This window comes from Schistocerca piceifrons, chromosome 8 (assembly GCF_021461385.2).
Source record: "Schistocerca piceifrons isolate TAMUIC-IGC-003096 chromosome 8, iqSchPice1.1, whole genome shotgun sequence".
In the NCBI taxonomy this organism is placed as follows: Eukaryota; Metazoa; Arthropoda; class Insecta; order Orthoptera; family Acrididae; genus Schistocerca; species Schistocerca piceifrons.
This window is the reverse complement of record NC_060145.1, coordinates 342,102,012-342,128,430: the sequence shown is the minus strand read 5'-3', so window position 1 is coordinate 342,128,430 and position 26,419 is coordinate 342,102,012. Positions and strand designations below refer to the sequence as shown.

General features: G+C 44.2%; 1 pseudogene; it reads left to right on the top strand.

The window, feature by feature from the left end:
- The first annotated feature begins 22,617 nt into the window (after positions 1-22,617).
- LOC124712571 lies at positions 22,618-22,735 on the top strand (annotated as a pseudogene).
- The last annotated feature ends 3,684 nt before the right edge of the window (positions 22,736-26,419 follow it).

Below are 26,419 nucleotides of genomic sequence, written 5' to 3'. Positions count from 1 at the left end.
TCCACTAGTAACACGGTGTTGGCTCTTCTGCCAACACAACATTAAGTCCCGTACTGCTTAGAACCATTTTTGCTCGCTGTTAGCGCCACACTAGCGCCGGCGGTCAGTGACGCTGCAGTGTGGGGACAAGTCCGCGGTTCGTCGCATCAAAACGCTATTTACTTTTAGAATGACCCTCGTGTGAAGAAGAACAGATAAAGTTTCTTTGTGGTAGCTCAGACTGTGTGGTAGTAGCAGCCAGTGGTATTCGGTTAGGGACGTGTGCGCCGTGCTGAATGGTGTGGTCATTACTCTGTGTGAAGGCAGAGCAGAGCTAAGCTGGAGCAGTGGACGGCCGCTCTGGCTGTTCAGACAGCGGCCCCGGGCCTTCCGCTCCACTGCTCCGCCTCGCGCGACTACGGCCGGACAGCGGAACACGCCAGCGGCACAGCCAGCGGAGCGGACGTTGCTTTGACACTGCTTGGGCAGCTGTTAACTGTTGATAGCGCCAGGCACGGTCGAGAACGCACCACCCGTAAATTACAAGCACGCGACCCTGTGGCAAACGCCGGGCCAAGCTTCGCTCCGGAGGCATCGTTTAGGTAAATCGCCTGTGATTCTCTGTAAGGGTAATAGCGGGGTGGCTCTTTGACATTCGTGTTGTGCAAGCGAACGCCTTGGGTTGTACTTTGTTCTTCGTATTACCCGGCAAAGCGAAGCGGTAATCTCTCCACAGTGGCAGCACTGTCTTGTTTACGCCAGAGAAACACGGAGGGCGTACACTCCAGTAGTCTCAAAAGCGGAGCGCTGTTACACGCCGCCCGTCCGTCATCACGTTTATCTTCTTCTGTAGTGGTCAATCCAAGGATTGGTTTGCAACAGCCACAATGGCATCTTGTCTCCATTCTGTGCGTCTTTCAGCTTTTCTCTTCACTTCTTTATAGGTGTTACATCCCACATCCTTCGCGATTTGATCCATGTACCTCAGCCGTGGTCTTCCTCTTGGTCTTTTTCCTTCGACATATCCCACTATGATTGTGTTCAGGAGTCCATATGTCTCAATAGATGGCCTGTAAATTGCACTCTTCTTTTAACAATAAAACTCCAGAAGCTTCTCTTCTCACCTGCTCTTTCCAGAACCACTTCGTTTGTGACCTTGTCGATACATTTTATCTTGAGCATGCGTCTGTAGCAGCACATTTCAAAAGAATTTAGCTTATGGTCTTCCCCGACAGTCCATGTTTCACACCCATAGCATGCCACACTCCACACATACGATTTCAGAAATCTTTTCCTGATTTCAAGGCTGATGCTCTTAGAGTTTAAGATGTCTTTCTTCTTGTTAAAAGCAGCCTTTGTCGCATGCCATTACTTTTGTTTTTGCTTTATTAATTCTCATATTATATTCTTCCCCCATAACTTTATCCATTCTATTCAGTAGGACTACAAGATCTTCTTCACTTTCAGCTAGGACAGCTATATCGTCGGCATATCTTATCATATCTATTCGTTGGCCATGAATTACTACACCTGTCTGTGAATTTTCCCTTACTTTTTTCAGCGCCTCTTCAATGTATAGGTTAACGATAACAGGGGATAGTGCACAACCTTTTCGGACCCTTTCCGTATCTGCACCTCTTCTTGTTTTGTCTGTCCACGGATAACTGCTGTTTTACGTTTATAAGCGACACTATTTGTGGATGACAAAAATCTAAATTCGAATGTAATATCTGCTGTTTTGTTTACATGTTACGCCTAAATCTATTTTGTTAACCCCATCGAATATAGGTTTCAGAGTTTCACTTGTCTAATAGTAATGGATTGTGTAAGTAAATATGCTGCCTCGAATGAAAAACAGCCAACAGTGGCACTAAATTCTGTTTATTTTAAACCTTGACCATGGTTTCTGCTATAATAATATAGCCTTCTTCAGAAGTCATACACATTAATAAATCAAAAATGTCTTAGCCCAGCAGCTGCGTCAAGACCAATAAAATAACTTCGACACAAGCCTGTTTCGAACATAAATGGTTCAAATGGCTCTAAGCACTAAGGGACTTAGCATCTGAGGTCATCAGTCCCCTAGACTTATAACTACTTAAACCTAATTAACGCAAGGACATCACACACATCAATGCCCGAGGCAGGATTCGAACCTGCGACCGTAGCAGCAGCGCGGTTCCGGCCTGAAGCGCCTAGAACCGGTCGGCCACAACGCCGGCCGAACATAAATAAAATTACATATGGCAACGTATGTCCTCCGCCGCTACCTCTGTTATACTGAGGTAGTATAACAGAGATAGTGACGGAGGACATACGTTGCCATGTGTAATTTTATTTATGTTCGAAACAGGCTTATGTCTGTTGAAGTTATTTTATTGGCCTTGACGCACCCGCTGGGCTAAGACATTTTTCATTTATTAGTGTGTATGATTTCTGAAGAAGGCTATATTATTCTAGCAGAAACCATGGTTTAAAATAAACAGTATTTAGTGTAACTGTGGACTGTTTTTCATTCGAGACAATTTTGTAACGGTTGCTGTTGTCACTGCCATGATGAAAAAAATAAATATGCTGCCCCGATTTAGTCAGCTCTGTTAAGTGAAATAATGATCACATTCTTAGTTTCTTTTTAGTACAGAGAGTATGTTGTTCAAGACGAGAAATTCTTATCCATGCGAGACGACATTGTTTTATTACGTCCGCCAGATCGCGCGCATGAGGGAAATAAATGCGAACTGATTACTACTGTAAACATTACAGTAATCAAGCATTTTGGACGCTTAAAATTGCTTACGAATGGGTAAAAACATTGCGAGTAATGAACAAGAAGTATTTCGCGTGATGCTCTATACAATTAAAAGCCGCGTGGGCTTGGGCGCCTTGTCACGGTTCGCGCGGCTTACCCCGTAGGAGGTTAGTCCTCCATCGGGCATGAGTGTGTGTATTGTCCTTAGCGTAAGTTCGTTTAAGTAGTGTTAAGCCTAGGGACCGATAACCTCAACAGTTTGTTCCCATAAGAACCTACCACAAATTTCCAAATTTTCCCTAGTTAAAGTTAATACTTTTGTTCGAAGCTGTGGCTTAGCATAGCGGTTAAGCAAAATTGATGGGTTCGAATCGTTGCAGGTGCTTTGTAATATTTATTTTTAAATCTTTATCAAGATGATTCATTATTTTTATTCAGGTAATTGTATTTATTTTATTTCTAATCCTTTTTCGCGTCATTCATTCTTTGTATCAAATTTTTTATTCCTCCACCTCGCCGCCCATGTGACCGAGCGGTTCTAGGCGCATCAGTCTGGAAGTGCGCTGCTGCTACGACCGCAGGTTCGAATCATGCCTCGGGCCTGGAAGTGTGTGATATCCTGAAGTTAGTTAGGTTTAATTAGTTCAAAGTCTAGGGGATTGATGACTCAGATGTTAAGTCCAATAGTGGTTAGAACCATTTGAACCATTTCGTCCACCTCCGTGGTTTCAAAAGGTTGATCCGTCTTCTCCCACTATGAGTACCGAATGTTTTGCCACCATGTAGCAAATGTTAGGCTCGGTGGTAAAATGTAGTCTCAGCGTAAAGTCGGACTTGACCTTCTTTAGCCATACAATCGGTTACAGTAAATGAAACTTCCCATCTTAAAGATGTACCGGAAAGTAACAAACACGGTAGATTTTTAGCAAGAAATGTCTGCGATCACTTTCCCTATCACAACTGGAGGCAACTTGTTAACCTCACTACTTCTAAATATGCCCCTTAGCCGTTGTACCGCTTGGTTGCGGTTCCAGACTGAAGCGCCTAGAACCGCTCGGCCACTTCGGCCGGCAACTAACATAAGGAGGCCGGCCTGAGCGGCCGTGCGGTTCTAGGCGCTGCAGTCTGGAACCGCGTGACCGCTACGGTCGCAGGTTCGAATCCTGCCTCGGGCATGGATGCGTGTGATGTCCTAAGGTTAGTTAGGTTTAAGTAGTTCTAAGTTCTAGGGGACTGATGACCTTAGAAGTTAAGTCCCATAGTGCTCAGAGCCATTTGAACCATTTTGAGCCAATCGTAGATTGCCTAGTGAGCCATCTTAACAGTTTGGCGCCCGCCCTTGCAGGGTGTGCTTGTTTTTGTTCTATCCTTTCCATGAATAAGCACTGACAGCAACAAAAATTTGGAATGGCGCTTCCTGATGAATTGAGTGACTATTATTAACAGCTTGTCAGCCCAAGAAACGTCATCAGCACGGTTGGAGCTGTCTATTAATATTCAAACAGTAAATACAAATGATAAAAAATTCGCTTCGTGGCTCCCAGCGTTGTAAGTGAATCCCCACCGCCCCTGTGCTCCATTACGGTGGGGCTCTTGCTCGCCCGACCTTTCTCAAGCTATGTAACCGCCGTTCGCTGAGCCTGCTTTGTGATCCTACCTGCTCGCTAGTCACACGTAACAAAATCGTCCTGTACTGTGCGTTAAAATACAGCAAAAAAACGTAATAAACGCGGGCGGCGATGTCGCGTGACGCCACAACGAGCAAATGATTGCCGCCGAGGGCGTTGGCCAGTAAGTAAAAGTGGATGTAATGATTTACAAATTGGCCTACTGCAGAGGATAATACAGTTGACGTCAATTAGTTTTAGTTTGTTAATTCAGGAGATTTTTCAGCATATGTATATCTTGTTCAGTCAAAGAAAGATAAAATGTTATTCTCCTCAAATAAATAAAGATTTCATAATCACGTTACATTTTTTCTTCACTCCACATAAAATCATCTCGTCTAGATTATCAGCAGTTTAAAAGGCAAGTAGGAACCTCATAACTGTCGTGTTGCAAGGATTTTAGTTCTTGAGTCATCTATTTATGGGAAGTGAACCCAGAATGAATCCTATGTCACCGCCTACATGCAAAACAATGAAACGGCACTTCTATTCGACAATACTCTTCTCACACTGTCACATTGCCAACATTTATTTACAGTGTAATGTGTGTTAGTCCACGTTTCCCCTAAATAAATCAGTGAGCACTTCTGTACTGATGTTTCCTTCTTCCGTAAAAACCTAACGCAGAATGCAATTTTTGCAAATTATGTATTCTCGTTCGAACATAACAACACGGTTACTTTGGCACCTTCAAAAGCTCAATCCCGTAGACTGAACAGTTTACTAACAGTTTCCTTGGTAGCATTGATGTTCAGTTCTGTGCGACAAAAGCTGTGTAGTTTTCGCAAAGTTGGTATTTCTGTATATTGTTCGTAATAGCGTACAAAATTGCTGATAATACGTTTCTCCATATCGTCACTGGAGTACTAATTGTGGGCACATTGCTTCTCCTGTGGCGTAGAAATTTGAGTTTTGCTCGGTTCGGTTTCATGTCCTTCCTTCCGTAATTTGCAAACCATCAATTTTTAACATTTTGGCTGCACGTTCCCTCGACTTCTCTGCCAGCACTTCTCATTCTACTCGTCGACAAAGTTAAACACGTTAAGCGCAAGCCGTCGCGCTTGCACGCAAAGGCGTTTTCCACGTTCACCATCCACGCATGCAATGCGATGCGATGTAACAAGACACTCTACTTTAACTGGAACATGGTTGTACCTAGTCATGTGGCCACCTTAGTTCCTGATACAGCCGCATTGCCTCTTCCCCTTGCCGGGTAATTAGTTCAGCGCTAACGTAAACAAGCGCCCGTGCAGCTACACCAGATGTGACGCTACTGTAAGTAGACCATACTGGGACATCAATTACTCTGTTGTTACTCTAGCGCCAATGGCACTGTGAGGCAGTCTGTAACATTACTAAATATTCGCATTTTTTTGCCAGTTTGTCAAGATTGTGTGATATTATTTTGTGTTCAGTAGAAAAAGCGTTCTAGAATGTAAAGTGATGTAAGACGATAGAAACTCTCAGAAAATGGGAGTAAGCTGTAGGGGAAAACGAGTAATACACAATATGTGCAACAGCCAAGAGGGTGCCGGCCGCGGTTCTAGGCACTTCAGTCCGGAACCGCGCGACTGCTACGGTCGCAGGTTCGAATCCTGCCTCGAGCATGGATGTGTGTGATGTCCTTAGGTTAGTTAGGTTTAAGTAGTTCTAGATTCTAGGGGACTGATGACCTCAGATGTTAAGTCCCATAGTGCTCAGAGCCATTTGAACCATTTTCATCATGCAATTGTCTCCTAACGGTCTGATGTGATACGTGACATCTTGTAGCCTCTTCAGTGGCCGAATTCAGTTGTGGAGGACTCAGCCCACTTGACTTAAAAGTGTTACATATCAATTGTCCTGTGCAGCTGTGGAACGTGGACAACCAATGTGGCACACCTATGCGACATATTGGGATGATGCAGAACGTTTGTTGATTTGCATATATACATACATAGGCTGCATGCATTCATACATGCATAGTGTCCAAACGTGAATGGTCAATATTCAGAGATATTACAGGAACAATCGTTCGAAGCAAAGAAAGTGTTGTAGACATGGAGTCTAAAATGCATACCTTAAGAGCTGCGATCACATGTTCATCTTCACTACTGTGAAGCACATCTCTTCTAATGAACAAATGCTCATAGCTGTTAAGATACGCATTGTAGATCCGACTCTACTTCTGCTTCAGTAAGCCAAATTAACTTACTTTCCAAGGCAGCGTACATGTAAGGGGCAAGAAGCAGTTTTCTGACCCCCATCATGTAGGCTGCCCTACATGACAGGCATGTTTTGTTGGAGTAGTATCGGCTCAGTTTATCGACCTGATTTGCAAGCCCTTTTAATTGTAGCATAACCCTGTATGGCAGATATGTTGCAGCAGCAGTATCTGCCTGCTATAAAGAGATGTATTGCTGGGACTACATGTACCAATGAGCATTGCTGTGGAAAAGTTGGGATGGATGAAGGAGTGGATGGACATGGCGAAGGGGAAGGGGAAATGAAGAGAGAGTGGGGAGGAAGGGCAGATGAATGAAGCATGCGGAAGGTGTAGAAGGGAATTTAGGTGGAAAAGGAAGATGGAAAGGTGGAGATGGATAGAGAGAGGGAGAGGAGGATATGGTTAGAGAAAGGGGGAAGAAGATGTGGTCAGAGAGAGGGGATGGAGAAATGGACAAAGAGATGAGGAAGAGGAGTTGAAGAGAGAGAGAGGTGGGAAGATGAGGTGGACACATATAGAAAGGAATAGGTGGACACACATAGAAAAGCCACTGGGAAAAGACTCCTACATCTATATAAATGAATGTGTAAACAGAACAATATTCACTCCTAATTGATCAGTCAGTCTGTTGGCATAGTGTATAATAATCGTCATGGCCAATACTTGGGAGTATAGCAAATAGTGCCGCAAGTCCTCGGTTATAATTGCTGACTCGTGTACGTGTCTCATTTCTACATTGGTATAGTCAACTTGTACCCGACGAGAGACTCGAATTATCGATTAAATGGGCAGCGGCGGAGACAGGCGAGTTGAGTCTCCGAATGTTCGGAGACAGTGAGTTCGGAGATAACGTCATACGAGTAAGACCCGCTGGAGAATTTGAAGTGAGTACACAGAGTTCCCTTCTGATCTGTAGTGTTGATATTCAAAATCTGCAGAGCGATTGTAGACAAGGCTTACATTGCACCATAGTCGCACTGACAAGGAAGACCTTGAATGCCATGTCGCAAGTTCATTCTTTAGTAAAACTTATTTGAAAGTGTTGTGTTAACAGTATGACAGGAAATATTAGCTGTTAACGAATCACCGTGTCCATCAGGAAGGCGAAAGAAAATGAGTGACTGGGAGGAGTAGTGATCAACCTTCTGTGGGATGTATGTATTACACTTCACAAAATGGACAATGTCGACATTCAAGAAATCTTAAAAAAAAAAAAAAAAATTAACTTGCACCGAATGAAAAATGGAGCGCCACAGTGATCAGAGGTTCATACCATCAAAATAAAAAATGAATTCCTTGGGAGTTGAAAGCCTTTCGGGACGTTCAGCTAGGTATGTATTCTCAAAGAATGCATATAGAATCATATAGCTATAACGGGGTGATGAGAATTGATGGAATGTTACCGCATGCAAACGAATGCGAAAGAGTTTGTCGTGGAGCCTATCGTGAAACTGGCTATCCTTTAACGCATAGCTGCAGATAGTGCGACAATATGTTTTATAGGCACCGAAAAAACAAAACATCCTGAGGCTGAATTTCAAAATGGTTCAAATGGCTCTGAGCACTATGGGACTCAACTTCTGAGGTCATTAGTCCCCTAGAACTTAGAACTAGTTAAACCTAACTAACCTACAGACATCACAAACATCCATGCCCGAGGCAGGATTCGAACCTGCGACCGTAGCGGTCTTGCGGTTCCAGACTGCAGCGCCTTTAACCGCACGGCCACTTCGGCCGGCGGCTGAATTTGTCTAGTGGTTCCAGGTAGTATGAAATGTAATGTCGCACACTTTTCAGGAGGGGTAGTTTGCTATAAAGGAGTAGCGTTCTTCTATGCAGACCAGGTATCAAGGAAAACTTAAGTTATTTTGACTAGCTATTGGTGAAAAGTAGTGCTCATATCATAGTTGCAATCCTCTTACGCCCATTTTCCCACTCTTGCTTACTGTGACGTAAATATTCCATACTCCCCTTGCAAGATCACGCACGCGAGGAAGAATCGTGGGGGTCAGAGCACCACCAACGTCTCCCAGCACAAGAAATAACTTTCCAGCCAATTTACCACGCAGATTAACAGCAGAAAAATACATGTGTGTTAAGACATTGATGGGAGTTAATCTTTGTACGTCTAAGTTCCAGGGTTCCTTTCATATGCATTTCCTCTTCAAATACCGAGTGGTCGGAGCTGAAAACAAATTCCTTACTGAACGACGCGATTAGTTTATCTCATCTACAAATTTTTGGGCCCATTCCGCAATTTGCTGTGCATCGACAAGCTGATGCTTTGTTTGAAATTTCGTTCTCTTACGTCTTCCAATTCTGTAGGATTGTATGACGTTATGCAACCATCCACTGCTTCACTTGAAATCACTGTAATCTATATCGCGCGCAATTTGATGTGCATATCATACTAGGTCACTATCATGGACATCCTGTAACTTGTATCAAGCATCGTTGAAAAGCAGAAACATCTTTTTTTTGTAACAAGTGCGCCTATCCTCTATTGAATATCGTTGTTCGCTGCTCACTTATTCGAAATTTGTTGATAACTGTTTTTTTTACTGTTATGTGGATGATCTTCCATGTTCGTAATTATGTTTAGTACCCGTTCCTCGGATAACGATTGTGTTTTAATATGTTTCACTGGAGACAGAATTTGTGACCCCATCCGACAAGGATGATGAACTACATAGCGCGACACCCGTTTCGGAATAAATTTCACTTGTTAAGTACGTATCGTCGTTGTTATACTCCTCATGTACACTGTCCACACTGTTGAGTGTATACAAGACACCACACATTCTATTGACTCATCTTGCCAGCAACAGTAATATTTAATCTGCCACTTCTTTTTCACTCTGTGAAATTCCTCGGGTTCCTTCTTGACGAAATGTCAACTTCGGAAACAGTTGTTGTAGATATAATGCAATGCTGCTTTGTTTATCGTTGTCGTTGCCCTCCCTTCTATCAACACCACTAGCATTGTAGCACTGTTGTGAATTACTGGTCGACTAAGCAGTTCAGCTATACTCCGCAGCCTCATGCTGCGTTACCCGTTGGATACTTCCAGTCCCGCCCATTATTGACATTAGCAGATAATATTATGGTTGCATGCCAGACAATATGTGGGGCGTCGAATGCTGTAAACATTACTGACCTTATCCAGCCTCGCACTCAAGGGGCTCCTCGAATCTACAGTTAGACGAATTGTCTGGCGTTGCGGTAATCCATAGTACTATATAGATACAAATAATTGTTTAACGTTGTTACCAATAATCTCCAAACATTCTTCACCGATGTACTTCAGATTTTTACACAATACACTAATAAACTTCGGACGGATATAGACTACATATTTTTTAGTATAAAGGCAATGATCTGACTGAGTGACTGATTCATAATCGTCCAGCACAAACTGCTCAGGATAGAAACTTGAAGTTTGCAGAGGCTGTCGTTCTTACACTGTAGGTATCGTTTAAGAAGGGATTGTCCAAAAATCCTACCCTAATGGGGTGAAATAAAGGATTAAAGGCTTTTTGAAGTTGTTTCGCTATAAAGGGAATTTTGAAGCTAGAACTACGAAAACTGGTATTTGGCTTCTCAGTAAGGAAATAAAAAAATATAGATGTTTCAGCATTTATGGAAATTGAACCACCAAGGGGTAAAAATAGTGGTTGAAAGGTTTTGTGAAAATGACTAATTACTAAAGAACTTATAACGGATTGTAAGGCTATTTATATGACAATTAGTATTTGACTTCTCGGCTACAAGTTAAAAAAAAAAAAAAAAACTAGGTGTTTCAGTGCTTTTGGAAATTGAACCCCTAAGGGGTTGAAATAGGGGATGAGATTTTTGTATGGAAATATTTTATTATGACCCCACTTTAAAGCTAAATCTGTGACAATTTAAATTTGCCTACTCAGTTATAAATAAAACTAAGAGTTTTACTAGTTTAAGAAATTCAGCCCCTACGTGGGTGAAAAACGGGGATGAAATTTTTACGGAGATATTTCATTGTGAAAGCATTTTTGAAGCAAAATCTATGGAAATTTGTATTTGACTTCTCTGTTAGAACTAAAACATGCGCATGTCACTGTTTTTGGAAATTCAACCCCTAGGGTGGTAGGGAGCGAAACGTTTTATGAAAATATTTCATTGCGAAAGAATTTTTAGAGCTAAATTTTTCAAAATAGTGTTTGGGTTCTCGGTTAGAGATGAAAAAATAGCTGTTTCACTGTTTTTGGCAACTAGGTCGTACTTATTCACTGACTCATCATCGCCCAACGCAAACAGCTAAAGACGGAAACTTGAAGTTTGGTGAGGGAGTGGATCTTATACGGTAGGCGTCGTTTAAAAAGGGGTTGTCCGAAATTGCACTCTTAAGGGGTTGAAATAGGGGATGAAAGGATTTTTGAAAGTATGTCGCTATTAAGGGAATTTTGAAGCTGGAACTACGAAAACTGGTATATAGTTTTTCAATCACAAAATAAAAAATACTTGTTTCAGCATTTTTGGGAATCCAATCATTAAGAGGGTAATATAGTGGGTGAAAGGTTTTTCGAAAACAAATAATTGCTAAAGAACTACTAAAGGACTTCTAAGGCTATAGCTATGACAATTGGTATTTGACTTCTCCGTTAGAAATAAAAAAAGCGCGTGTTTCAGTGTTTCTGGAAATTCAACCCCTAACGGTGTGCAATAGGGGATGAACATTTTTAAAAAATATTCTGTCACATTAAAAAAATTTAAAGCTAAATTTATGAAAGTTGGTATTTCACTTCTCGGTTAGATATAATGAAATATTTGTTACGGTATGAAAGTTTCTATGGACACAAAAGGCATGGTCAACAAGAACGTCGGACTTAAGCTACCAGAATCGCTTTTTGGCCAGAAGTACATTCGGAAATGATCATGCTTATATGGCCTTGGTTAGCACGAAACCTCAGTGTCGCAATTTGTGGACAACATAAAAATTCGATTAAAAAAAGTCTCTGCAGGCCATACAGTCTGCACGGGCGAAGCAGCGGGCGCTAAGCTATTTGCTGTGTAAAGATAATTCCTTGTTTAATTTGTTGCGAAAAGTTCTTGACCGATTTATTTAAAAATTTTATACGTTGCTGCAATACTTCGTTTTTCCACGATACCCTCATAAAGATTGGGACGGACATTATATAAACTATGTGATCAACTGTATCCGGAAACCCACCAAAACATACGTTTTTCATATTAGGTGCACTGTGCTGCCATCTACTGTCAGGTACTCCATATCGGCGACCTCAATAGTCATTAGACACTGTGAGAGAGCAGAATTAGGCGTCCCGCGGAACTCACGGACTTCGAACGTGAACAGGTGATTGGGTGTCTGTACGCGAGATTTCTACACTCCTAAACATCCCTAGGTCCACTGTTTCCGATGTGATAGTGAAGTGGAAGCGTGAAGGGACACGAACAGCACAAAAGCGTACAGGCCGACCTCGTCTGTTGACTGACAGAGACCGCCGACAGTTGAAGAGGGTCATAACGTGTAATAGGCAGACATCTATCCAGATCATTACACAAGAATTCCAAACTGCATCAGGATCCACTGCAAGTACTATGACAGTTAGGAGGGAGGTGAAAAAAATTGGACTTCATGGTCAAGCGGCTGCTCGTAAGCCACACATCACGCTGGTAAACGCCAAACGACGCCTCGCTTGGTGTAAGGAGCGTAAACACGGGACGATTGAACAGTGGAAAAACGTTGTGTGGAGTGACGAATCACGGTACACAGCGTGATGATGCGATGGCAGGCTGAGGGGTATGGCGAATGCCCGGTGAACGTCATCTGCCAGCGTGTGTTGTGCTAACAGTAAAATTCGGAGGCTATGGTGTTCTGGTGTGGTCGTGTTTTTCGTGTAGGTGTGTTGCACCCCTTGTTTTGCGTGGCACTATCATAGCACAGGCCTACATTGATGTTTAAGCGCCTTCTTGCTTGCCACTGTTGAAGAGCAATTCGGGGATGACGACTGCATCTGTCAACACGATCGAGCACCTGTTCATAATGCATGGCCTGTGGCGGAGTGGTTACACGACAATAACATCTGCCTCGGGCATGGATGTATGTGATGTCCTAAGGTTAGTTAGGTTTAAGTAGTTCTAAGTTCTAGGGGACTGATGACCATAGATGTTAAGTCCCATAGTGCTCAGAGCCATTTGAACTATTTGACAATAACATCCCTGTAATGGACTTCCTGCCAGGCCTCACCGACCGACATCGATACCTCTCCTCAGTGCGACACTCCGTGAAGAATGGGCTGTCATTCCCCAAAAAACGTTCCAGCACCTGATTGAACGAATACCTGCGAGAGTGGAAGCTGTCGTCAAGGCTAACGGTGGGCTAACACCGTATTGAATTCCAGCATTACCGATGGAGGGCGCCACGAATTTGTCATTTTCAGCTAGGTGTCCGGATACTTTTGATCACATAGTGCATTTACTTCAAATTGTTTACACGTGTAACTTAGCTTCTACCGTCCCTCACAAAATATAAGCCGAAGCTGCACGAAATAATGGTTATAGATTGGTATTGGGAGGAGCGCAATTAAAGATGTGAAGCGATGGAATTTTGAAATTTAAATTGCATATCACCATCTAGTAATCACTCTATGCTGTGTAGTTACTCAGACTCTCGGAATTCTTCTCCGAATGACTGCAGGTTCAGCTTATACAACGAACGAAAGATATATATTGAAAATTTGTGACAAAACTCACGCCAATGGCGGATCGGTGTCACGTCGAAATGTTGCGTCCTCCCCACAAAAGGCTGAAAAATGAATCTGTTAGTTCAGTGATAGTGAGCTGTGCTATGTGGACTGATGTCACAATAAGGTATTCGAACACATTTTGTTTGACAATTAACTTCATATGTTATAATTTATCCGCAGCTAGAGAGCACGATTCTTACATCATAAGAGTAGGATGCCAAAAGCGAAGGCAAACAGTTGGCATCTCGCAGCTCTTTGGTCCGCAATCGTTATACAAAATTTTTTACACAGAAAAATGTTTTTTGAAAGTGATATTCCACACTCTAATAAACATCCATACCGACATAGGCTATACATTTTTTAAACAACGTACAGCTTTTCTGTTAAAAACAGACTGCAAGATAGGAAATGCTGCGCTGTGAAAATGTGCTGTTTCGTTTTCTGTCTCGCAGTTAGCCTTAAGTACAATAAAAGGATTTTGTTTTCTTCGTGCAGTCGAGTTTAACAGAAAACAGGAAACTTGTATATATGGCTAATGCGCTTGTGATTAGAATATTATTACGTAATGTGAATCGCCCGAAACTTTTAATCCTACCCGTTTGCAGTTTAAAACTATGCGAAATGCCATCACTGAAGCTACTATCCTCGCAGATCCAGGAGCAGAAGAGCTCTCTCATAACGCGTACACCGCTGATTGCAACCAGTTTACCCATTTGTTTTAGGTGACTTCAGTCACCAGTCAAGGTTTCGTTGGCAATAATAGTAAACAAGCTTCAAGATCAGCGAGAGATGGGAAGAGGGCGGAGAAGGTCGAGAGAGAGAGAGAGAGAAGGTAGAGAAGGAGGAGGGGGGGGGGAGAGAAGGGGACAGACATAGAGGGGAGGAGGAAATGAACAGAAGGGATTAGTAGGAGTTTAAGAAGTATATCCAGTCCCATATATATTTAGCAACTGTGAAGAATTGGTGGTTTCGCTAGTAAATTAGATACACAAAATCTCTGGGTTTAGCCTTCACATACGGACACAAAAAACGCAGCGGGGTGCTTCAATTTGTGATATGTAGCGATTTTGGTGAAGCTTCGCTGCCTCTCCGGAGTTGCCGCGGTTGTTTGTTTTTCCCCACCCGATACTGTCTCCCCTGTACCTGACCAGCGCGTAGGTCCCATCATTGCCACAAGGTGTCATCCCAGACGCCACTTAAATGTAGAAAAGGTTACACTACATGTATTACACGCCCATCATTACTATAATCATTCACACAAACTTTCCTCGTGAATCAGTCTGTCTATTAATGAAAACCGTATCAAAATCCCTGCAGTCACATACAGATACTAAAACACGACAGATGACTTGAATTTATAATACAAGGTGCCCGGGCTAGAATTAGGCGAAAACATTCATAGCTTTATTCGTCCAACATTTTCCACAGGATCTCAAACATTTTTATGAGTCTTTTCTTCAGTTCAGTGCGGGCACCGTTCGTAACTTGGCAGATACCGAAACGATTCTCGCCGTATGTTCGTAAGAGTAACAGGTGTAACGGCCTCTACTGCGGCGTAGATCTGTTGTCTCAAAACAGTCAGATCTCGAATCATTCTTATGTAAAGACTTGATAAATTCCCATATACAGAAATCCAGCGGAGTCTGGTCGGCAGGCCAGGAGGCCAGGCAGTGGGAACCCCCCTTCCGATTCAGTGCTCAGGAAACGTCTCATGGAGACAAGTGTTAACAACCCTTGGACAGCGGGGTGCGGCATCATCCTGCTGGGAAATGACGTTGGGGGACGTCTGTGGAACTACACAGTTCACCAAGATGTGTACATATGTGTGTCCTGTCACCGCAGACTCCCTGAAAAAATGGGTTAATCACACTATGTTTATGGAAACCCAAAACCACACATTAACTTTTGGTGTGTTCCTGTCGTTATGTCGGTCCTACTGAAATTTCACTTCCTTACATTCTTCAGCATTACATTGAGGTAGTCGTGTTCAGCTGTACGACGCAGCACTTCAACAGCAGACGCACGTCTGCTGTGATCATCAAGCTTAATGTGATGCAAAAGCTGGAGTTCGTAAGCACAGAACCAAAGAGGTTTGTGCACTACGTGGTGCACCGTCGAATGGAAGATGGCTAGTCCCTTACTAGCATGGCTAATTGATTTAGGTGAGCTTCTAGTGCGTTTTAGTGTGCTTTTCTGCCTCTGAAACCAAACTTCCTGTTTTTTCGCAGAGTTCTGCCCCAGTGATAGATTAACGTGTGGGAGAATCCACGTCCTGTTTTCTTCTTGAACGCTACAAAACAGGTGCTATTGATTTTAAATTTGGTAACCATACCACACGCTGCACCTTTCGTTGTGACGTCCACATTTTGACTAACAAGGGGACCCTCCATACTGTAATCACGAGTTTTGATGCTCTTAAAATATGTTGTAGAGGCACTTACCCTGAGTACTTGGCTATTTGCCGGCCGGTGTGGCCGTGCGTTTCTAGGCGCTTGAGTCTGGAACCGCGTGACCGCTACAGTCGCCGGTTCGAATCCTGCCTCAGGCATGGATGTGTGTGATGTCCTTAGGTTAGTTAGGTTTAAGTAGTTCTAAGTTCTAGGGGACTGATGACCACAGATGTTAAGTCCCATAGTGCTCAGAGCCATTTGAACCATTTTGAACTTGGCTATCTGGTTTTTTAGCGACGGACCTTGGTTTTTGAGAAAGTCGATTTTGAAGTTCGTTGCGCAGTTTGTATACCCATAACATTACTATATTCCGAGGAAGTCAGCGTAGCGGTAAAGGTTCACGGCTACCGCGCTGGAGATACCGTGTTCGAATCCTGATCGCGGAGTAGATTTTCGACATATTTAATGGCATTTGTGATTTCATTCAACTCCTCTACTTGTGGATCTTCTTCTTGCTGCACTACTGTAGAAACACTTGGTTCTTCCATTTCACAGAGTTTTTCTAACACTAGGCATTAGCCCTTTAACTGCCCTGGACGTGTTAACGCGCGCGCCTTTGTACCTGTTCCTGTATGCTCTAAAAGTATTTACGCGCGCCACCAGTACTTCTACCTGGCACTCTGAACGTGTCTATGCGTAGACACGTTCAGAGTACCAAGTAGAGGGACTGGTGGCGCGCGTAAACACGTTCAGAGCACACAGGCTCTGAGCACCATGGGACTTAACTGCTGTGGTCATCAGTCCCGAAGAACTTAGAACTACTTAAACCTAACTAACCTAAGGACATCACACACATCCATGCCCGAGGCAGGATTCGAACCTGCGACCGTAGCGATCGCGCGGTTCCAGACTGTAGAGCCTAGAACCGCTCGGCCACTCTGGCCGGCAGAGCACGAAGGAAAAGGTACAAAGGTGCGCGCTTTAACACGTCCAGGGCGGTTAAAGGGCTAGACACGCTTTACGAGCAACTGACGCCGTAGTTAGATGCAAATGTAAAGGAATGCAACTCGCATCCTCACTGGCCGCAACTAGGAGTTGGGGTTCCCGTTACGGCTAACGGTATTTACCAGAGGGGACGATAATGGGCGGAGATCGATTTCAGGTCAAACAATAAGCGACCGTTGTACGAACATTTGGAAATCCAACAAACGGAATGAATATTTGAAAAATTAATAACTGAATATATTTTTATAATTTCGCACACCTTACACTGTTTGTTGATATTCTTTGAAATAAAATTGAAAGATTCGGTCGATATTGAAAAAAAAAGTACCCGAGCGGGATTCGAACACGGTATCTCCTTCTCGGTAGCCGTCAGCCTTTACCGCTGCGCTACGCTGACTTGATCGGGTTTTATGTAATGTTACGAATATACAAAACTCACAATGAATTTCAAAATCGATTTTCTCAAAAACCAAGGCCCGTCGTTAAAAAACCGGACAGCCAGGTACACAGCGTAAGTGCCTCTACAACGTATATGAAGCGAATCAAAATCCGTGACTTACAGTATGGAGAGTCCCATTGTAAGAGGAGTATGTCAGCTGCTGCGCAGTAAACATTTGTGCGCAGGCGTGCGCATGGGACAAACGACTCAGTGCTGTTAATGAAATGGTGAGAAAGACATCAAGGAGAAAGCCTCTATCGATTGCGTATTTACTCGGCAACATAAAATGTCGAGGTCTTTCTTTACAAGCATTTATTTGTGTCATCCTCTAGCCCGGATATCGTTAGATAGATTTAGCAGCATATTTACCATTGTGTGCAGTGACAGTGATATCAGATAAGGTTCAAGAAGCGGTAGTCGAATGCTCTTTAGCAGTTTCATGAAATGTAGCTTTTTGCTACGATTTATACGCCCTGTTGATCGATTGTCTTGCTACACCATTAATAAAATGCAATTAAGTACACACCGCACCTGCTCCGTAAATAGTGTGAAACACCAATTATGAGTTGAATTCGTATAACTTATCCGTGATGACGACAGTTGGAAGTGAAGAAAGCGGACAAGTAAGCGGCGGCGATGAACGCGCCAGATGCATAATGTATCACTTTCGTTTGGCGCCCGTGCAGCACCGGCCGACCTTGTGCGACCCCGTGGGAGGCGGGGCGGGGCCCAACGGAGCCGAAGTGTGCCGGGCCGAGCCGACGGACCCCGAAGCCGGCGGCTGGCGAAACGAGCTACGTCTGCCGGGACCGCTGCCCTTTCGGCGCTGCGTCGGCGGGACCAGCCAGCCCAGTGTCGACACTGAGGTGACAGCAGCTGTAGAGGGGGACAGGCGAAATTTGGCAATGGCGACTTGGGCTTACAAAAGCGTTTACTAACCAATAACATGGTGGTATTAAGCCACACAATACTGTCACCTAAGTTTAAAGTATTATTGAGGGTTGAATAACACTTGGGCGGTTTTTTGTTCTACTGATTTTTATTAGTATGAACTACACTACTGGCCATTAAAATTGCTACACCAAGAAGAAATGCAGCTGATAAACGGGTATTCATTGGACAAATATATTATACTAGAACTGACAGGTCATTACATTTTTACGCTATTTGGTTGCATAGACCCTGAGAAATCAGTACCCACAACAACCACCTCTGGCCGTAATAACGGCCTTGATACGCCTGGCCACTGAGTCAAACAGAGCTCGGATGGCGTGTACAGGTACACCTGCCCATGCAGCTTCAACGCGATACCACAGTTCATCAAGAGTAGTGACTGGCGTATTGTTACGAGCCAGTTGCTCGGCCACCATTGACCAGACGTTTTCAGTTGGTGAGAGATCTGGAGAATATGCTGGCCAGGGCAGCAGTCGAACGTTTTCTGTATCCAGAAAGGGCCGTACAGGACCTGCAACATGCGGTCGTGCATTATCCTGCTGAAATGTAGGGTTTCGCAGTGATAGAATGAAGGGTAGAGCCACGGGTCGTAACACATCTTAAATGTAACGTCCACTGTTCAAAGTGCCGTCATTGCGAACAAGTGGTGACCGAGACGTGTAACCAATGGCACCCCATACCGTCAGGCCGGGTGATACGCCAGTATGGCGATGACGAATACACGCTTCCAATGTGCGTTCACCGCTATGTCGCCAAACACGGATGCGACCATCATGATGCTGTAAACAGAACCTGGATTCATCCGCAAAAATTACGTTTTGCCATTCGTGCACCCAGGTTCGTCGTTGAGTACACCATCGCAGGCGCTCCTGTCTGTGATGCAGCGTCAAGGGTAACCGCAGCCACGGTCTACGAGCTGATAGTCCATGCTGCTGCGAACGTCATCGAACTGTTGGTGGAGATGGTTGTTGTCTTGCAAACATCTCCATCTGTTGATTCAGGGATCGAGACGTGGCTGCACGATCCGTTACAGACATGCGGATAAGATGCCTGTATCTCGACTGCTAGTGATACGAGGCCGTTGGGATCCAGCACGGCATTCCGTATTACCCTCCTGAAACCACCGATTCCATATTCTGCTAACAGTCATTGGATCTCGACCAACGCGAGCAGCAGTGTCGCGATGCGATAAACCGCAATCACGGTAGGCTACAATATTCCCTTTATCAAACTCGGAAATGTGATGGTACGAATTTCTCCTCCTTACACGAGGCATCACAACAACGTTTCACCATGAAACGCCGGTCAACTGCTGTTTGTGTATGAGAAATCGGTTGGAAACTCTCCTCATGTCAGCACGTTGTAGGTGTCGCGACCGGCGCCAACCTTGTGTGAATGCTCTGAAAAGCTAATCATTTGCATATCACATCATCTTCTTCCTGTCGGTTAAATTTCGCGTCTGTAGCACGTCATCTTCGTGGTGTAGCAATTTTAATGGCCAATAGTGCATTCTCTTTCACTATCTAAAACAGTCCGTCAATTCTGGGATAACTTTTCGATTCCGTGAGGGTAGAAATCACGTGGTTTTGAGGCGCAGAACTAGTCAAGCCATGTTCGGGGCGCATTTTCATTCGGAACGGAAGTTGCTTGAAGGTTATTCGGTAGAGAGCGGAAAAGGCGAAAATCTGAGGGCATAAATCTGGTGAACAAGGTGGGTCGGGAATGACTTCCCAACCCAGCTCCTGTATAAGGTTTCTTGTCGGTCTAGCAGAATGCGGGGGTTGGGCGAGTGGGGCGTTATCGTGAAGTAGCATCGCTTCGCGGAGCCTTCCTGGTCGTTGATCTTGGATTGCGTCTGCAAGAAGTCTCAGTTCTTGACAGTAAATGTCAGCACTGATGGTTACATCTCGGAGAAGCAGTTATTAGTACACACCGTCGCTGTTCCACCAGATGCACAACAGTATCTTTTGCTGATGCGCGCTGGTTGTTGTACGGGAGGTTGTTGCTTTGTTTGGACTCAACCATTCCTTTCTTTTCCTTGTGGTGGCATAAAGCACCATTACTTGCCACCAGCAACGATATAGGATAGGAATGGTCGGTGTTGGTCACGAGCCAGTTGATGAGGTTCAAAAACGGCTCTGAGCACAATGGGACTTAACATCTGAGGTCATCAGTCCCCAAGAACTTAGAACTACATAAACTTAACTAACATAACGACATCACACACATCCATGCCCTATCCAGGATTCGAACCTGCTGCCGTAGCGGTCGCGCGGTTCCAGACTAGCGCCTAGAACCGCTCGACCACCCCGGCCGACAGTTGATGAGGAGCAAGCAGAAATTCATGTATGGCCAGTCGCTGATTTCTGTAATTTTCGCTTAGAGCATGCGGTGCCCATATACTCGATTTCCGAATCTTCTCCATTGCACGCAAACATCGCACGATGGTGGAATGCTCACAGCTTATCACATTTGTCCAGTTCTCGAGTACGCGGATGAGTGAACTGAGGACGACAGCACTACAACAGTTGAAAATGTTTTCTGCAGTGATTTCTACATCTACATCCATACTCCGCAAGCCACCTGACGGTGTGTGGCGGAGGGTACTTTGAGTACTTCTATCGGTTCTCCCTTCGATTCCAGTCTCGTATTGTTCGTGGAAAGAAAGATTGTCGGTATGCCTCTGTGTGGGGTCTAATCTCTCTGATTTTATCCTCATGGTCTCTTCGCGAGATACACATAGGAGGGAGCAATATACTGCTTGACTCGTCGGTGAAGGTATGTTCTCGAAACTTCAACGAAAGCCCGTACCGAGCTACTGAGCGTCTCTCTTGCAGAGTCTTCCACTGGAGTTTATCTGTTGTCTCCGTAACGCTTTCGCGATTTCTAAATGATCCTGTAACGAAGCGCGCTGCTCTCCGTTGGATCTTCTCTATCTCTTCTATCAACCCTATCTGGTACGCATCCCATACCGGTGAGCAGTATTCAAGCAGTGGGCGAACAAGTGTACTATAACCTACTTTCTTTGTTTTCGGATTGCATTTTCTTAGTATTCTTCCAATGAATCTGTCTGGCATCCGCTTTACCGACGATCAACTTTATATGATCATTCCATTTTAAATCACTCCTAATGCCTACTCTCAGATAATTTATGGAATTAACTGCTTCCAGTTGCTGACCTGCTATATTGTAGCTAAAGGATAAAGAATCTTTCTTTCTGTGTGTTCGTAGCACATTACACTTGTCTACATTGAGATTCAATTGCCATTACCTGCACCATGCGTCAATTCGTTGCAGGTCCTCCTGCATTTCAGTACAATTTTCGAATGTTACAACCTCTCGATATACCACAGTTCTTATTAAGCCTAGCATAACGACCTGATTTGTTACTGGATTAAACTTTTTACCGGTTGTTAATGCTCTGAACTCTTGTTGCTTTCGTTTATCAACATGCTTGTAAATGGTCCAAGACGGAAATTCTACAGTAGTAGTAGTAGTAGTAGTAGTAGTAGTACGAATAAGGAGAAACTGGCAGCTGCAGGCCCTATCAGATCATTTAAACAATTTGCCACAACTGCCGGCCCAAGTTTATTGGACATATTATGCTTCTTACGAAGGTTCACTTAAGCGTATTTCACGTTCGCGCTTGAAATATTGAGTAGCGATGTCTTTAATTTCTGCAAAATCAAACCGCGCTCTAATTCACTGTACCAGCTGCATAACTTGTACAAGTCCTCCGGAATTTCTTCACACTCAGGTCGGAGCTAGACACTTCTTGCTTGTTGCACCGAGTCCGTTAAATAACTGCGGTTGCAGCAGTTCTGCTAGTTCGGAACCCATTCATTTCCACCGGCAATTTACCGTGTGGCCGCATAATTGGAGCGAAGACAAATTTAGTTAGGGTGTAAAAATTGCTCAGCCCGCGACGCCCGCTACTTAATAAATCATTCCGGCGCGACCGCCGGAGCGAGCCGGCCTCCCCCTCCAGACGCTGTCCTCGTTACGTATTCGCATTAATTAAACCGTAGGTGCCGGTAATCTCTTGATCGTAAATGTCGCCGGTTTCCAGTGTCATCACTCACGGGGAGCCACCCGGCGCTGACAAGTGCACACGTATCCATAAATGCTAATAGGTTCTTGCTGTGCAGCTGCCGACTCTAAAGCGTATGCTAATGCCGACCGGTGCTTTTTGCCTCGCGCGGACGCGCGTCTGTGTGAGTAGCCTTACCTGTGTTGTTCTTAACAGCAACACTCGTACAGAGAGCATTACGCGTGTTTGACAACGCTCCCCCCATCTGGCGAATCGTCGACTGTCTGGCGGACAATTCAGTACAGTCATATAACGTTGCGGAAGTCTTGAACTCGTCCAAAAAGAGAACACAGATCAATGTGTATATCAGACGTTCGAAGTGGCAGCAGTGCATAAATATCATGAAATGGTCACGGTAGGCTTATATAGAATTTTGTAGAATATCCATTACACTTGCCAACTGCCGTGCCGCAGTGGTAACACCGGTTCCCGTCAGATCACCGAAGTTAACCGCTGTCGGGCTGGGTTAGCACTTGGATGGGTGACCAACTGGTCTGCCTAGCGCTGTTGGCAAGCGGGGCACACTCAGCCATTGTGAGGCAAACTGAGGAGCTACCTGATTGAGAAGTAGCGGCTCCGGTCTCGGAAACTGACATACGACCGGGAGAGCGGTGTGCTGACCACATGCCCCTCCATATCCGCATCCAGTGACGCCTATGGTCTAAGGATGACACGGCGGCCGGTCGGTACCGTTGGGCCTTCATGGCCTGTTCGGGAGGAGTCTCCATAACATTCTTTTCTGGCATGACCAGAGGCCAGACAGGTATCTTTCTGAATAGGAACTAATGCTCGTAATCTCGCCGTTGTATTATAGGACCAAATACACAGACGGAATCTCGAGCTGTTATGGATAAGCACGAGCCCGACATTTACGAAACTTTCTGGAGATGTTTATCATATTACGGGTATTAAATCGTTTAACTGTCATTTCAGGACCAAAAAAATGGCTCTGAGCACTATGGGACTTAACATCTCAGGTCACCAGTCCCCTGGACTTAGAACTATTTAAACCTAAGGACATCACACACATCCATGCCCGAGGCAGGATTCGAACCTGCGACCGTAGCAGCAGCGCGGCTCCGGACTGGAGCGCCTAGAACCGCACGGCCACCGCGGCCGGCTTTGACGACGTCCACTATGGACAAACAATAGATACTGTTATTATGAAGAAGGTTGAGTTATCCTGACCGATGCCTAGGCAAATTCTAGGTAAATGGTGCAACTGAGGCTGTTCATTATTAAAATCAAAATTAATATTTATGCAGTTGCTGACAGGGCCGCGAAATGTTGAAAATATTTATATTCCGTCTTTATATGAGATCAGATTTTATACAGGGATTTATGCATTACCTCCTCGGAATCCGATCTTAAACTTCTAATGAGCTGTCTTAGCAGTTTGGCGCCATCCCTCCCAGGGCGCACTTATGATTGGTTCGCGCTTTCCATTGGTAAGCAGTGGCAGTAACTAAAATTCATAATTATCAAATGGTTCAAATGGCTCTGAGCACTATGGGACTTAACTTCGGAGGTCATCAGGCCCCTAGAACTTAGAACTACTTAAACCTAACTAACCTAAGGACATCACACACATCCATGCCCGAGGCAGGATTCGAACCTGCGACCGTAGCGGTCGCGGGGTTCCAGACTGTAGCGCCCCGATCCGCTCGGCCACACCGGCCGGCTCATAATTATCGTTTCCTGATTAAATGAGTGGTATTGAAATTATTATTAACAAGTTGTCAGTGTCAGTAACGTCAACAGCATGGTTGGAGCTGTATATTAATGTTCAAACAGTAAATGTAAATAATAAAAGGTTCGCTTCTTGGCGCCCAGCGTGCTAGGTGACCCTCTCTGTCGCAGCACGACACGGCTCCTGCTTGCCCGGCCGTTCTCGCGCTTTGTGACAATCCGGCGCATCGTTCGATGAGTATGCTTTTTGATCTTACGTACTCACTAGGCTCCCGTACCAAAATCTTTCTACTCCGTGCATTACAACATATCAATAAAAATACAATAAACGTCGGGAGAGATGTGCCATAAACGCCACCAGTTTAAAGATCGAATTCGCCGTAAAATTTCCAAGATTCCTGCTGTAGTTACGAAAGATGTGTTCGGAAACTGGACGAAACGCCTCGAGTATTGTGCAGCCGGGAATGGTCGTCATTTGACCGATGTACTATTTCTTATGTAAACTTGAATAAATATTGTACCTTGTGTTAAAATTTTCAACGTTGTTTCGCGATTACTTTCTTTGTTATTCAGATTCGAAATCGTCAAAACATTGTGTAACACACTGTACGGTAAACTGTCATCCCATTCGGAACTGATGTCCCACACCTTTGTAAGCATGAAATGTTACCACGCAGACACGAATACACTCTTGTATTCGTTGTAGCAGGGGAGGCAGTCAATTTCCGAATGCCATACTGAGGAATTTCTTGCCATTCCTGAAACACATGCTGTGTCAGTTCATGCAGATTTCTAGCTGGAGGTTAGTGTGATAGTATATATCTCGCCATCGCATCCTAGACTTCCTCTATGGGTGACAACTCACAGTATCAGGTACACCGTCAAGGATCCGTACATTCTTCAAGGCATTTGCGGTGCGAGCTGCAGTGTAGTGTCTTGAAGTATCCTGCCATTTGATACCCTGTTCATGAAGGACAGGAGAACGTGGTTTACCATTTTCGTCACATATTGGCCATCATCCCGCCTGCCTTAAACGATTACCAAATCAGTCCTGTTGCCACATCCAATAGCAATTCCCACTGTTTCCAGAGGCTGAGGAGGTTTGAGTCTCAAGAGCCTTTACTTCCTATCGTTTACTATAAAGACACATTGCGTCGATATGAACAACAGAAACAGAAGCATGACTCAGCAATGAGCACAACAGAATGTCACTCAATATCCCAACCGACTTTTGCTCTACACCATGCAAGTCTGTGGTACGTTGTCAGTATGCCTGTAAGCTTTGTCCAGATTTCAGATGTCATCCATCTAATCGTCGGAGCCAATCGTAGCGTCGTGTTATCCTCTAGTCGTTTAGTCCCTCTGGAAATACTGTGTGTAATCTTCTTGACACACTGTTCTCCTGAGTCTGTCTCGTCGACACGCGTTCCGTAGTATTCCAGTACAGCCACCTGTATGTCTGATCTATCGGTTTGATGCTCTCATGCCCCTCATGCCTATAATTCGACCTCTTTCAAAGTTCGAGAGATGCAAATGAATCTCCTCTGGGCCTTACGTCTTTCAGTTTCCACCTGAAAAGTTCCAGTAATGTGCAGTATAGCTCGTGGGTAAACGCTCAAAAGACGGCGTGTATTGCACAAGCTGTTGATACCGTAGAGAAGAAAATTCTTTTTACGGCAACCTTGTTTTAAAATTGAAATTTTAAGAATTAGCTGAGGATTGAGGGAAGAGATGTTTTCATCTGCTGTCATTTTTCACTTTTTACTTCGAAAAAAGTATACAGTTACACAGGTAACCACATCTTCCCCTTAAATGATAGCTATTGAGATAAAAACTCCAAAGAACGAAGTGACATATTGAAAAGAAGTAGACAGGAAGAACATCAAAGAATCAGAAGTAATAGAAAGAAACTGTTTTAAGAACAATATACTAAATTTAGAAGGCTTTCAAGACAGAATAAATAAGAAATCGGGGCAACGTGAACGGAAGAAAGGAAAAGGATGAAGGAGTACTGGAAAAATAGAAATCAACAAAGAAGAGAGAAGATCCAAAGCTATTATTGGGGTCCTAGGTGGACAGTACGAAGTTAAAAAAACGAAAAAGGGTATATTGAGACAAAATGAGATACAGTAGAAATGTATCCATTAACGGTTTAAAGCATCAAAGCTACGACTGATTTAATCCTTTCAGCAGACTCTCATGATGTGAATAAATCCTCTCGTTTTTATTTTAATTTAATGTATCTGTGCTGTGGCGGCCAGTTATCATGAGCGAATGTGCTACAGCACACTGTAAATATTGCACAAAAATTATGCCGTTTCTCACCTCCCTCCTAACTGTCATAGTACTTGCAGTGGATCCTAATGCAGTTTGGAATTCCTGTGTGATAGTCTGGATAGATGTCTGCCTGTTACACATTATGACCCCTTCAACTGTCGGTGGTCTCCGTCAGTCAACAGACAAGGTCGGCTGTACGCTTTTGTGCTGTAGGTGTACCTTCACGTTTCC